At 38.3% G+C, this 14,285-nt stretch overlaps 1 pseudogene; it reads left to right on the plus strand.

The window, feature by feature from the left end:
* Positions 1 to 230: 230 nt before the first annotated feature.
* Positions 231 to 465, plus strand: LOC119035200 (transmembrane protein 170A-like; annotated as a pseudogene).
* The last annotated feature ends 13,820 nt before the right edge of the window (positions 466 to 14,285 follow it).

The raw sequence follows: 14,285 nt of genomic DNA on the forward strand, positions 1-14,285 counted from the left end.
CAAGGCACGGTGATGGGTGGGGCGGGTGCTGTTCTTCGTATATCTTGCTGTGTTGAATGACCACAGGGTGATGGTGCAGGAGGGGAGGGCAGCAGCTGTGGCGGGGTCGGGGCAGGAGTTGGCAGGGGGCGGTAGAGATCCTGGGTCAGATCCTCCGCCTGAAGCTCAAGCCACAAGTGGGCGATGGAACCCGGTGACCCGACTCCGCTTCCCTCTGCTCCTTCCGAGAGATGTGGTACAGTGTGTTTCTGTGGGTACGGTGTCCTCTCTCCTTGTTCATGTCCCCGCCGAACTACTGACCTCTTTCCCCTCAGACAGCACAAATATGGGGCAGCAGTTGCTGGAGTGCGCCGAGCAGCAGGAAAAGAAGCGATGTCCTTTGAAGCCCTGGCCTTGGGTCTTGCACAGATGTTTTGTGTGGTGGTGGTGGTGGTCCCCTTTTTACAGGCTTTATTTACTCTATAGTGTACACCCTTATGCTATGACGTGGAACCTAAAGCTTATAGAATCATAGAAAAGAATATACAACATGAGATGTAGCACTTTCTTAGTTCTTCAAATGGAAGCAACTTGGGTGAAGAAGTATGTGAAGAAAGCATCTCAGCCTTTCTGAAGCTCCAGGAACTGCAAATCTTTTTTTGGACTCCTGTTGTTCTCAGCCAAAACAGACCAGGTTTTGTTTTGCTCTGTTTTGGTACTTAATTTAAGCAGCTGTACAGGCGCACATTTACCCCAAGCCAGGCCGCAGGTGCTTCTGGGTGAGCAGTCTCCACCCTAAAATCTACAGACTGCTGGGAGAAAGTGCAGTGTTGCACATTTCAGAAAAACTATGCAAAATACTGGTTTGTTTCAAAATACTGGTTTATTTCTGAGGAGAGTATACTGAACAAAAATGTTATTTAATCTAATCTTGATTAAAATTTGGTAGACTCTTTTTTGGCTCCATCTTCATGATCGTAAGTGCTGAATAGGTTTTGTTTGAGTATAGATTTGTGAACAAATTTGGTGCAATAAAACAGGATAAAAATCTATAAAAAAGATAATGATAATTAACTTACTCTATAAAGTTCCCAAATGCTTTACAAAAGTTTTGGTGAAATGAAATGATAACTGGAAAACAATGTTCGGGTGATCATTAAACTAGAAAAAAAATTAGAATGGATTAGTATGATAAAGATGTTTCACTGTCAAAATATAGCATGTTTACAGATTCTTATATGAAATATCTATGTTAATATAAATACATTTCTATAAGAATTGACACTAATGAAGGCTACCAATGCATAACCAAATGTTAGTTATTAATGTACAGGTTAAAAGGTTTAAGTAGGGTTATTTGGTGCTACTTAGAAAAAAAAATCTTTGACATTTTGCTCTATCTTAAAAAACCAAAAAGATTTAGGTTAGGCAGGAGGCATCACTTACAGAAAGGATTGTTACGAATTGTTTCTTTGGCAGGATGTGTAACTTGCTGTAAAAATAGGACAGGCAATGCTCTGAGTTGATTTAGGAGGTGTCTGGAATGAAGGCTAGGGTATGAGCTCAGAGAGGCTGCAAATTTCAATTTTCTTTTTTTAAAGAAAGAATAAATTCTAACTATCAAAAATCTTCCTGTCTGGACATAGAAACCTAATAGACTAGGATAAGTGGGAGCTAAACTTTCATGCTCAGCTCTCAGGGAAAAAAATAGAGTGAGATAATAGGGGATACTTATGTATTATTACAGCTTAAGCAAAATTGAAAGGAGAAAGGAGCCTAAGAAAACCAGAGTCTCATTTTGTCAAGTGCAGAGAGTGCCACGTGGGCACAAAAGCATTCCTCTCTCTCCTACCTCAGCCTGCTTTGAAGGTAGGTGTGGCCACTGAGGTGCAGGTGAGTTCAGACTTCCTCTGTCTCCTACCTCAGCCTGCTTTGAAGGTGGGTGTGGCCACTGAGGTGCAGGTAAGTTCAGACTTCCGAACCTGACCCATAAAACTTCCCTCAGACTCTTGTTCATCTCCCAGCCAAGTGCGTTGGAAGGAATTGGCCAAGGACTCCATGGCTGAGTGGATGGTAGAGCCACACACAGGAAGAGCTTGTCCCTTGGCTGATTCTTAACTAAACATTTGTATTCAACTTTGCATGAATGAAAAAATAAACTTTTACTGTGGGATTGGGGGATTTGTTTTACAGCAACTAGTGCTTCTTATTCTAACTAGTATGTGTTATGAATTTTAATTTTTTAAATCAAATTACATTTTTTAGTTGAAATTAATTCATAATGATATTTTATATGCTACTTTCTTTGCTTAACATTTCTATGAACTTATTTTTATATGTAAAGGATGTCAACATGCTAGCAATCTTTAGTGTACTATTCACATGTATTTCATGTTATTGATATTCTCTTGTGTTACTTATCCATTCTCAACTGTTTGACATTAGGTTTCCAATTTTTCACCATAAGTTATGCTACTGAGTATCTCTACCAATTATTTTGGGGACTTGACTGAAAATGAAACTATCTGGTCAAGTAAATGAATGGTTGAAAAGGACAAATGAGGTCAGTGGCTATTACACACTCTATGAATTCCTGAAAATCACTGAGTTCTGCAAAATTGTGCATGAAGGAAAAAAAATGGTAAGTTGGATTTATTTGAAACCAAAAACTTCTGCTCTATGAAAGACACTATTTAGAGAATGAAAAACAAGTTGGATTTTTAAGAAAATCTATGTAAAACATATATTTGGTACAGAACTGGTCTCTAAAATATACAAAGATTTCTTAAAATGCAACAATAAAATAAGAAACAACCCAATTAAAAAGTGTGCAGCCCTGGCTGGTGTGGTTCAGTGGACTGAGCGCTACCCTGTGAATCAAAGCATTGCAGGTTCCATTCCCAGTCTGGGTTTCAGGCCAGGTCCCCAGTGGGGACATGTGAGAGGCAACAAGACATTGAATTTTCTCTCTTTTTCTCTCTCCTTTTCCCTCTCTGAAAATAAGTAAATAAAATCTTTTTAAAGAAGTGTGCAAAAGATCTAAACAGGCACTTCACCAAAGAAAACATATGGATGACAAATAAGCGAATGAAAAGTGCTCAGCATCATGTCATCAGGGAATTGCAATGAAAATAATTACAATACTGCACGACTATTAGAATGACTCAAATCCAAAACACTGACAACACCCAGTGCTGGCAAGGATGTGGAGCAACAGGAACCCTCACTCAGTGCTCATGGGAATGCAAAATGGTAGAGCACTTTGGAAGATACTCTGGCAGTTTCTTCTAAAACTAAACATACTGTTACCGTGTGATCCAGCAATCATGCTCCTTGAGTTGAAAAGTTAACTGATGTGGACCCTGTCTCATGGGGTCTGCTACATTGTGGATGAGGCATGAGAAATTCACATGGACTACAGAGTCCTGTGGAGGAAAAGAGATGACATGGCTTTTCACTCAAGGGGAGAACAAAGCCATGGCCTCCGCCATGACAGGCCTTTATTTCTTTCTTAGCACATTATACAATGGTCCTCATTTACTATGCACAAGTTCACTTTAGGTGGTTATCATTTACAGAAAACAAAGGAGCTGATGCCACTAATCATATCACAGAAGAAGGATATCTGTAAATGCAAAGGGAAAAGTGGTCGAACCAGTTACACTCCATACTGGGGACTTTTAGCATGGATTTTTGGAAGTTACGGTGAGCAGTTGTGTCTCAATTCAGGGTGAGGGAGTTTTAGCAAAAGCAAGTCTCAAAGAAGTCTAGGTACAATGCAGGCCTGGTTCCCCACAGGAAAACCTATCTGTAGGCATGGGTCCTGTGCATTGGACCTTGCTTTCCACTGGGAGCTGGGCCCATGCCATGAAGAATGGTCTCCTACAGTTAATTGCACTCAGATGAGTTGACAACCTATGTTCACACAAATATCCGCACACAATTTTTATAGCAGTTTCATTCACAACTGCCAAAACTTGAAACTCACCAAGATGTCCTTCAGTAGGTGATGGATAAACAAACTATACATCCATGCAATGAGAAATTTATTCAGCAATAAAATAAAATGAGCCATCAAGTCACAAAAATGCATGGTAGAACCTTAGACACATATTACTGAGTGACATAAGTTAATTTGGAAAGGCTACATACTGTATGATTCCACCTATGTGACATTCTATAAAAGGAAAAATTGTGGAGACAGTGGAAAGATTAGTAGTTGCCAGGTGTCGGGGGGAAGGAAAGATGAATAGATGGAATACATTTCCGTAAAGTATACAACACAAACAGTGAATGATGGACTACAGTTAATAATCATGTAACAATATTGGGTAATCAAATGTAATCAATGTACCACACTTTTGCAAGGTGTTACTAACAGGGGAAACTGGGAACTCTCCGCTACATTTTTCTTTAAGACTAAAACTGCTCTAAAAAAAGTACTAATTGAAAAAACAAACAACCCAAATAATAAACAAACAAATACCACAAGACAAAAATGGGGTTAGGGACACCGCACTCATGACATACAATGATTTGACACATACTGGCCAGAAAAAAACTCCATTTTAAGAATGCTTTAGTTAAGATTGAAATTTATAAAACCTAAAATTGTCAATGCTGGTCTGACAAAGAAGAAACCATTGTACTTAGTTAGCGCTGCTCATCGTTATGAATAATATGGCCACGCAGTAAGGGCTGTGGATGTGCGTGGCTCACACCCATGGTGCGTGCAGGGAGCCAGCAGATACCTGGGGGTGTGAGTGTGTTGTCCATTCCTTCCCGCCTCAGTCGGGTGCAGTGTTCCTAGCTTTTGTTGCAGACAAAATTGAGCAAAAGGAAATGGGAAATTCATGGCATGCTCAAGTTGTTCTCAAATTAATTAACTGCCCTAGAAAAAATTTTATTTTCAAAGGGAGCATTATCACAAAGCTGACCAGAAATAAAACTTTTATTTCAAAACAAAACCCGCAGTCTTCTGCTCCACAATTCTCCCCTACAAGTCCCATCTCTGGTCAGGACTTACAACTTTCCTCAGGTACTTAGGTCCGTATATATTTTTGAATGCTCCAATTGCTATTTCTATTTTTAATTGTTGTTCAAGCACAGTTGTTTCCATTTTCATCCCACCACATCCCCCTTGCCCCATCCACCCCTACTTCCCACCCTCAAACCTACCACCCTTTGGCTTTGTCCATGTGCCCTTCATACATGTTCCTTGATGGCCTTTCCCCTATCATTCCTCCCCCCTCCTCTCTGGTAACTATCAATTTGTTCTCTATTTCACTGTCTGTGGTTGTATTTTGCTTCCTAATAAACAAAACAAACAAGCAAGAAAAATAAAACCAGAGAAACTGCTATTTCTTTAGTTACAATGTTACAAATTAACTACTGCATCCACTTAACTTTTGTAACTCTTATGCCTGTTCCCCACACTCTGCTCATTACCGGTGGACACTCTGTTAGTATGGCTTTGTAAATATTGTTTCACATTAAGTCAAGTAGTTTTCTGTGAATGTCGTTCCTTCCCTGCAGATTTTTTGTCTTTAACATTTGACTTTTATTAGCAGTATTTATTATGGCTGCTTTCACAGCTGTATAGTGGTAACCGAATTTTGATTTATATTTCTTTTCTCATTCCAGTGAAATGTGAGCATTGACATTATTTATATCTGTTCTTTATATATTCAGAATTTGAAACTTTCATTAGTTATGTTGTCAGTTTGGAATTTCATTGCTTTCTTTTAAAAACATTTATCCATGTCATTTTACAAATGTGTTTTCTATTTTTTCTGACATACATAGTTTTTAGTATGTGTTTTACGCTTTCATTTATTATGGTGTATGATGTGACATTTGGATCTAATTTATTTCTTCTTCATAACAATATCCAATACTCCAGACATTTCATTGCCAGTAATTTTTTCTCTCATTGGCCTTGCTATGTTTGTTAGTGCAGCTAATTGTTCATGTCATCTATTCTCTCAAGGCCTGCGTTATTCTCATAGAAATTGGTGGTTCTTCTCTAATGTCTACCCTGGGATTCTCTTTGTGTCCTGCTGAACATTTTTTTGAGTATTGTTTTAGTATAACTGGCTCTATTTCCTCTAATATCTCTATTACTTGATGGTTGGATTGCTCCATTTCTCTCTTTCTCTCTCTCTCACACACACACACACACGCACACATTCATCATCTACTTTTGTCATTTAGCTAAAAGTTGACTTTGTTGTGCTGGTATACCGTGAGCACTCCCTATTATAAATACTGCCAATGACAGTATCCTCATTCATTTCCTAATCTTTTACTCTTTTTGATCTTTTTATCTTAGGGAGGCAAACATTTTAATGTAATCTTGGTCAGTTGGCTCTTTCAATAGTCATGGTTTTTAAAAACATTTAGATTTTGTTGCTTTTAATTGGATTTAGCTCAGAATAAGCACTATGATTATCAATTCAAAATCTGCTCAGAAGTATGACTACTGGGTGCCATCGAATGAGATTTTCATTTGGTGCTTGCAAAATAAGTGGAAGGTGCTGAAGTCATGTGTATAGAATAGTTTGTTAATTGATTTTTAAAGAATCACATCTATAAATTTTGGATATTAACCCCTTATCAGATGTATCGGTGAATATGTTTTCCCATTCAGTGGGTTGTCTATTTTGTTGATGCTTTCCTTTGCTATACAAAAACTTTTAGTTTGATGTAGTCTAATTAATTTATTTTTTATTTTGTTTCCTTTGTGTGAGGAGATAGATATATTAGAAAACATATTGCTAAGGAGCAGCATCAAAGATTTTACTCCCTGTGTTTTCTTCTAGGATTTTTTTATGATTTCGAACATAAAATTTAAGTTTTTAATCCCTTTTCAGTTTATTCTTGTGTGTGGTGTTAAAAGGTGGTCTATGATTCCATTCCCAGTCAGCACACATGCCTGGCTTGTGGCCAGGCCACCAGTAGGGGGCACACTCCAGAGGCAACCACACGTTGATGTTTCTCTCCCTCTCTTTCTCACTTCCCTTCCCCTCTTTCTAAAAATAAATAAATCAATAATCTTTTAAAAGAAAGGTGGCCTAGTTTTATGTTTCCGCCCATATCTATCGAATTTCCCCAACACCATTTATGGAATAACCTATCTTTAGTCCATTGTATGTGCTTGTTTCCTCTGTCAAATATTAATGGACTATAAAAGCCTGGGTTTATTTCTGGACTCTATTCTGTTCCATTGATCTGTGTGTCTGTTGTTATGGCAGTGCTATGCTGTTTTAATTTCTATGGCCTTATAGTATAGTTCAATATTAGGTAGAATGATTCCTCCAACTTTGTTCTTTCCTCAAGATCACTGCTGCTATTTGGGATCTTTTGTGATTCCATATAAATTTCTGAAATATATGTTCTAGTTCTGTAAAATAAGTTATTGGACTCTTGATAGGAATTGCATTGGATGTATAGATTACTTTGGGCAACATGGGCATTTTAATGTTGTTATTCTTTCCATCCATGAATGTGTTATGTATCTTCCACTTGTAGCTTCTTCAATTTCTTTCTTCAGTGTCTTATATAATTTTTCAAGTAATGGTCTTTTACATCTTTGGTTAAATTTATTCCTAGGTATTTTATTCTTTCTGAGGCAATCGTGAATGGGATTGTTTTCTTAATTTCCCTTTCTGTTAGTTAATTATTGGCATGTAAAAATGCAACTGACTTCTGGACATTAGTTTTGAATCTTACTTTACTGATTTCATTTAGTAGTTCCATCAGTTTCTTGGTGGAATATTTAGGGTTTCTTATATACAGCATCATGTCATCTGCAAATAATGACAGTTCACTTCTTCCTTTCCAATTTGGATGCCTTTTATTTCTTCTTCTTGTCTGATTGCTGTGACGAGAACTTCTAGCACTATGTTGAATAACAGCGGTGAAAGCAGACATCCCTGTCTTGTTCCTGATCTTACCAGGAATGTTTGTAGTTTTTGCCCATTGAATATGGTGTTGGCTGTGGGTTTGTCATATATGGCCTTTATTATGTTTGGTGTTCTCTCTATTTCCACTTAGCTGATTTTTTTTTAGATTATAAATGGGTGCTGGATTTTATCAATACTTTTTCTGCATCTATTGATATGATCATGTGTTTTTCCCTTCATTTTTTTAATGTGGTGTATCACATGCATTGATTTAATTTGCAAATGTTGGACCAAACTTGCATTCCCAGAATAAATCCCACTTGATCATGGTGTATGACCTTTTTGGTGTATTGCTGCACTTGGCTTGCTAATATTTTGTGGAGGATTTTAGCATCTATGTTAATCAAGGATATTGGCCTATAATTTTCTTTCTTTGAACTGTCTTTATCTGGTTTTGGAATTAGGATAATGCTGGCCTGGTATAATGAACTTGGGAGTCTTCCCTTCTCTTGAAATTTTTGGAATAGTTTGAGAAGGAAAGGTGTTAGTTCTTCTCAGAATGTTTGGTAAAATTCACCTGTGAAGCCATCTGGCCCAGGGCTTTTGTTTGGGGGGAATTTTTTGATTAATGCTTCAATTCACTAGGTGTAGTCTGTCTATTCAGATTCTCTGATTCTTCTTGATTTAGTTTTGGAAGATTGTATATTTCTAGGAATTTATCCATTTTGTCCAGGTTATCCAATTTGTTGGCATACAGTGGTTTGTAATATTTTCTTTTTTTAAATATATTTTATTGATTGTGCCATTACAGTTGTTCTATTTCCCCCCTTCATTTCCCTCCACCCTGCACACCCCTCCCCCACCATTCCCCCCCTTTAGTTTATGACCACATGTCTCAAGTCCTTTAAATTCTATATTTCCCCTACTATTCTTGTCCTCTTCCTATCTATTTTCTACCTACCATCGATGCTACTTATTTTTCTGTACCTTCTCCCCCCTTCTCCTTCTCCCACTCCCCTGTTGCTAACCCTCCATGTGATCTTCATTTCTATGGTTCTGCTCCTGATCTAGCTGTCCTCTTAGTTTGCTTTTGTTTTAGGTGTGGTTGTTGATAACTGTGAGTTTGCTGTCCTTTCCCTGTTCATCTTTTTTATCTTCTTTTTCTTAGATAAATCCCTTTAACATTTCATATAGTAAGGGCTTGGTAATGATGAACTCCTTGAATTTGACCTTATCTGAGAAGCACTTTATTTGCCCTTCCACTCCAAATGAAATGATCTGGATAGATCAGTCTTGGTTGTAGGTCTTTGGATTTCATGACTTGGAATACCTCTTTCCAGCCCCTTCTTGCCTGTAAGGTCTCTTTTGAGAAATCAGCTGACAGTCTGATGGGAACTCCTTTGTAGGTGACTGTCCCCTTAGCTCTTGCTGCTTCTAGGATTCTCTCCTTCATTTTAATCTTGGCTAATGTAATTATTATTATTTTTAAAATTCTATTTAGTTATTTTTCAAGTACAGTTTTTTGTCTATTTCTCCCATCCCAGCCTCCCCTGTGCTCCCCACCTCCCTCCCCTTTCCACCGCCCTTAGTTCTCATCCCTCTGTCCTTCCTATTTGTTCCTCAAATCTTGGCTAATGTAATTATGATGTGTCTTGGTGTAATTATGATGTGTTCCTTCTTGGGTCCAACTTCTTTGGGACTCTCTGAGCTTCCTGAATTTCCTGAAAGTCTATTTCCTTTGCCAGATTGGGGAAATTCTCCTTTATTATTTGTTCAAATAAGTTTTTCACTCATGACTGTTCCTCTTCCCCTTCTGGTATCCCTATAATTCGAATGTTGAAACATTTAAAGATGTCCTGGAGGTTCCTAAACCTCTCCTCCTTTTAAAAAAATCTTGTTTCTTCATCTTTTTCTGTTTGGTAATTTTTTTCTCCTTCTGGTCCACTCCCTTGATTTGAGTCCCAGTTTCCTTTCCATTACTATCGGTTTCCTGTGCATTTCCCTTCATTTTAATTAGTTTAGCCTTCATATGTTCCTCTAATTTGTGATAAAAATCAACCAGTTCTGTGAGTATCCTGATCATCAGTGTTTTGAACTGTGCATCTGAAAGTTTGGCTATTTCTTTGTTGCTTAGAGTTATGGGCTCTGGGGCTTTAAGTTCTGCTTGAGCCATAATGTTTTGCTTTGTTTGTGCCTGTTACTTATGAGGAGCGGAGCCTTAGTTGTTCACCAGGGCGGAGCCACCCAGGTAGCTGGGTTGTGACACTCTATGTGGGGGTGGGGTCAGAGAGGGACAATAGTGGTCCCCTCTGCTGCTTCCCTGCGCTGGGGCCTGCACAGACCGCCTCACTGCTCGCTCCTTCACTGGTTTATCTGTGTGTGAATGTGTGACCTTGGTCCACCTTCAGTGGGTCTGCCCTACTCCACACCTGGGATCCACCCACGGCTGCCAGTGCACCTGGGTCTCATGCCCAGGTCAGTCGGTGGATCTTTCCTGCCTCACCCCGCTCTGCTTCTGGCTCTGCCCCTCTTACCAGTTTGGCCGAAAGGTTCGTTGTTGTCAGACTTCCGTATAGTTCAATTTTCTGCGGTTTGGCTGTGTTTTTGTTGCTAAAACTTTGTTGTTTTTAAACTTGGTTGTGCGGGAAGGCACAGTGTTTTCACCTATGACTCCATCTTAAATTCTTTGTATTTCTTTGGTGTCAGTTGTTATTTCTCTTTTCATTTCTGATTTTATTTAGGTGGTTCCTCTCTCTTTTTTTTCTTGGTGAGTCTTGTTAAAGGTTTGTCAATCTTGTTTATCTTTTCAAAGAACCAAGTTTTACTCTTTGTGACAGCATGGATGGACCTGGAGAACATTGTACTAAGTAAAATAAGCCAGTCAGAGAAAAGACAAATACCATGTGATCTCACTCATTTGTGGAGTTTAATGAACAAAGTGAACTAACAGGCAAAATGGAGACAGAGTCATAGATGGAGAGCAGGCTGAGAGCTCTGGGGGTTTGTTGAGGGATAGAGGGATGCAGGGAGGAAGAAGAAGGACTCATGGACATGGACAACAGTGTGGTAATTGAGGGGGCAAGGAGAGTATAAGGGGAATAAATGTTAATGGAAGAAAGACAATATAAATAAACTTAAAAAGATAAAGAGTCATCTTTATGACCAAGGAATTTACCCAAGAACAAACACTAGAATGTAAAGGATTAGCTTTTGACTAACAAGTCTGAGGGTCACTTATATCTTGGAAATATTTACTGACCTCCCTGGCCCGAAGCAATCTTTCTGAGGCACAGAGATTATTATCTCCGTCACTTGAGGGTCATTTATAATCTGCCTCTGGAAGTTGTCATTTTTCTATGTGTTAGTCTTTCTGGTCTAATTAAACAATAAGCTTCTTGAAATTGGGTCCCTAATAAATTCCTTCTCTTGAATGTTTTATGGTGTCTAGATCAATTCTTCACCTAAATTAGTAGCTCAAAAATATTGGTTGTAACCTAGTCAATGACTTTTGATCATAGAATCCCATAGTGTAAAGTTTTTAACAACAAACTGTACTTTTTTGAGTCCTCAGACATACACACACATGCATCCAAACACGTATCTTTTTTTTTGTTTTTTTGGTCAGATATCTTTGCTGACACATTAGATTTTGTGACTCCCTGTTTTTCCAGCTCATATGTGACACAATATTGCTAACTACAACCTAAATGGAAGTCTCAGAGGGTCACAAATGGCATGCATTAGCCTCACAGCTCTCTTACCTTTTTGTTTTGCAGGCTTGTGCTTGTAGGGATGTTTCTTCTCATAGCAAGACACAGGAAGTTCAAAAATACATCTGTAAATGCACTTCTCAGAAAATGTTTTGGCATACAGGATTACTGATTGGAAGCAGACGGCTCTACTGACTTCAAGAATATCCTGATTAGATGTCGTTATTTCCTTTGTGGCTTAAATAACCATATATTAATCTGAATTTGAAACCATTGGTTCCAAACTTTTTTTAAAGTTTTTAGAAATTGCTAACCACTAGCTTAGTAACAAGGGTAAAGCTAAATTTGTTGTTCTGTTTTTGAGGTTGCAGAATAAATGAAACTTCAGAAACAAAAGATAAATTTGGCTTACATTACACTGACTGACAATGTTCAACTCAGTGATATCACCAAAAACAAACAGGTAGTGAAGATGACAAACCAAAGCTCTGATTGAATGCATAACTTCCCCACAGAGAAAAAGTGCGGGGTCAGACCACAGCCTCAGAAGCATTCGGAGTAGGGTTACTTTTACAGGGAGTCTCTATTGAAAAATGAAGCTCTGTTAGCTTTAACAACCTAATTGTTAAGCAAAGTCTTTGACATTCTGAAAGAGCGATCTTATCACGATGTCTCAGAAAATAGATTCTTCTGAGACCATTTTGTAAGGCAATTTTATAACTTCATTGAAATCGACAGCCTGCACTTACTGTGAAATGTGTGTTTTAATGAATTAAATAATTCTAAGTTAGATTCATAATCTTTAAAGTCTAATGCTACGCCTTTAAAACAGCTGTTCCATTTGACCGAAGAAGACGGCAATACTATTGCGAAGTGTTTCATGTTTTAAATGAAGCAGGATTGTCTATTGTTTAGTAATTTATTCTTTTGATGGTGAGGAGGAAAGAGAGAGCTGCCTGCCTCATTGCTAGAGAAATCTCAGGAAGCACCGAGTGGCTTATTGATTCTTAGGTCTGGGATATTGCCAGCTTATGGGGTAGACTGCGTTGAGTTGGAAATGCAAACACTAAAAATATTTTAATGGGGAGCATTATAATGATCCCACTCTCATAAAATGCTCCTTTCTCTGCATTCTCCAATAGCAGACCAATCCCTTCAGGCTTTCTCTAGCCAAGTTCTCACTGGCACCCATGAAATGCTTCACAAAAGGGGCAGAAGGACTGTAATTCATTTCAACTGCGTCATGTTGCACATATGTAAATGGGGCGTACATTTATTTTTGTCATGAGATGGCCGGTTAAGGAAATAGGGGAAAGATAAGAAGTAGGAATGGTGTAAAGCTGCATCTTGGCACTTCTTTATGAGTCAGCATCTGTTTAGACCATATGAGAGGCTCAGTCTTGGTGACGGTTGTACATGGAGTGTAGAGGGGAATGCTTTCTTGTGGGTGAACAGAAACCAAGGGAAACTCGAACCACTAAGTACTTTAAATTTTTATGGAATGAGAGAAGTCTCGGATATCTGGAGTGAATGGAGAGAGAGGCTTGCACACAATTAAATGAAGGGGTTCAACACACATGTCTCTTGAGTGCCATTACGAGAGAGGCACCATTCTTTTGTTCTTATCTATGAGTTTGTGTGTTTTGTTTGCTTGTGGCTTTTTGTTCTATATCCCACATGTGAATGAAATCATATGGTTCTTGTCTTTTCTCATCTGATTTATTTTACTGAACAAGATCTTTACTTAGCATCCATGTTGTCACAGATTGCAATGTTTCATGTTTTATGCTAAGTAGTATTCCATTATATATTACATATATTTTGTATATAATTATATATTATCAATTGTATTCCATATAATATATATAACAATGGAATGTAATGGATGATATACAAAATCACCCATGCAAGGACACTTAGGTTGTTTCTATGTCTTGGCTGTTATGAATGATGTTGCAGCAAAAAGGAAGGTGGGAAAATGGTGGAGAAGGTGAAAAGGGTCAAAAACATGGGGATGGAAGGAGACTGGAGTTTGGGTGGTGAGCATCCAATGGAGTGAGGATACAGAGGTTGTATTACAAAATCGTGTTATTATACCAGAATGTGTCATAGTGGTGTACTGGACCCTACTCCTGTGCACCTGAAACTTATGTAATGTTATTAACCAATGTTACCAAATAAATTTAATTTAAAAATGATAGAGCACTGTGTTTGGTGTTGGGCATAAAGATCCAATAAATAGGGCTCTTCTCATAAGGGCTATGGGGCAGATGCAGCTAGAACACCATCCTCTGATTGCATATAAAATACTTTTTGCAAATTCATAATTACATATCACCTTTGAATATTTTAGTTTTAGCATGAGAGTACCTTCACTCTTGTCAGGATTACCTTTTTCTTAGTTCCGTTACTCTTTTTAAAAAGATTTTAAATTTGGAACTTCCACCAAGATGGAGGTGTAGGTGGAAACACTGAGCCTTCTCACACAACCAAGTTTAAAAACAACAAAGTTTTAGCAACAGAAACGCAGCCAAACCACAGAAAATTGAACTATATGGAAGTCTGACAACAATGAACCCTTCAGCCAAACCACTAAGAGGGGCAGAGCCAGCAGCAGATCGGGTAGGAAAGATCCACCTGATCAACCAGGGTGCACGGCGTGGTGGCAGCCGTGGGCAGATCCCAGGTGTGG

This window comes from Artibeus jamaicensis, unplaced genomic scaffold (genome assembly GCF_021234435.1).
Source record: "Artibeus jamaicensis isolate MK-2021 breed Jamaican fruit bat unplaced genomic scaffold, CSHL_Jam_final scaffold_916, whole genome shotgun sequence".
Taxonomy (NCBI): domain Eukaryota; kingdom Metazoa; phylum Chordata; class Mammalia; order Chiroptera; family Phyllostomidae; genus Artibeus; species Artibeus jamaicensis.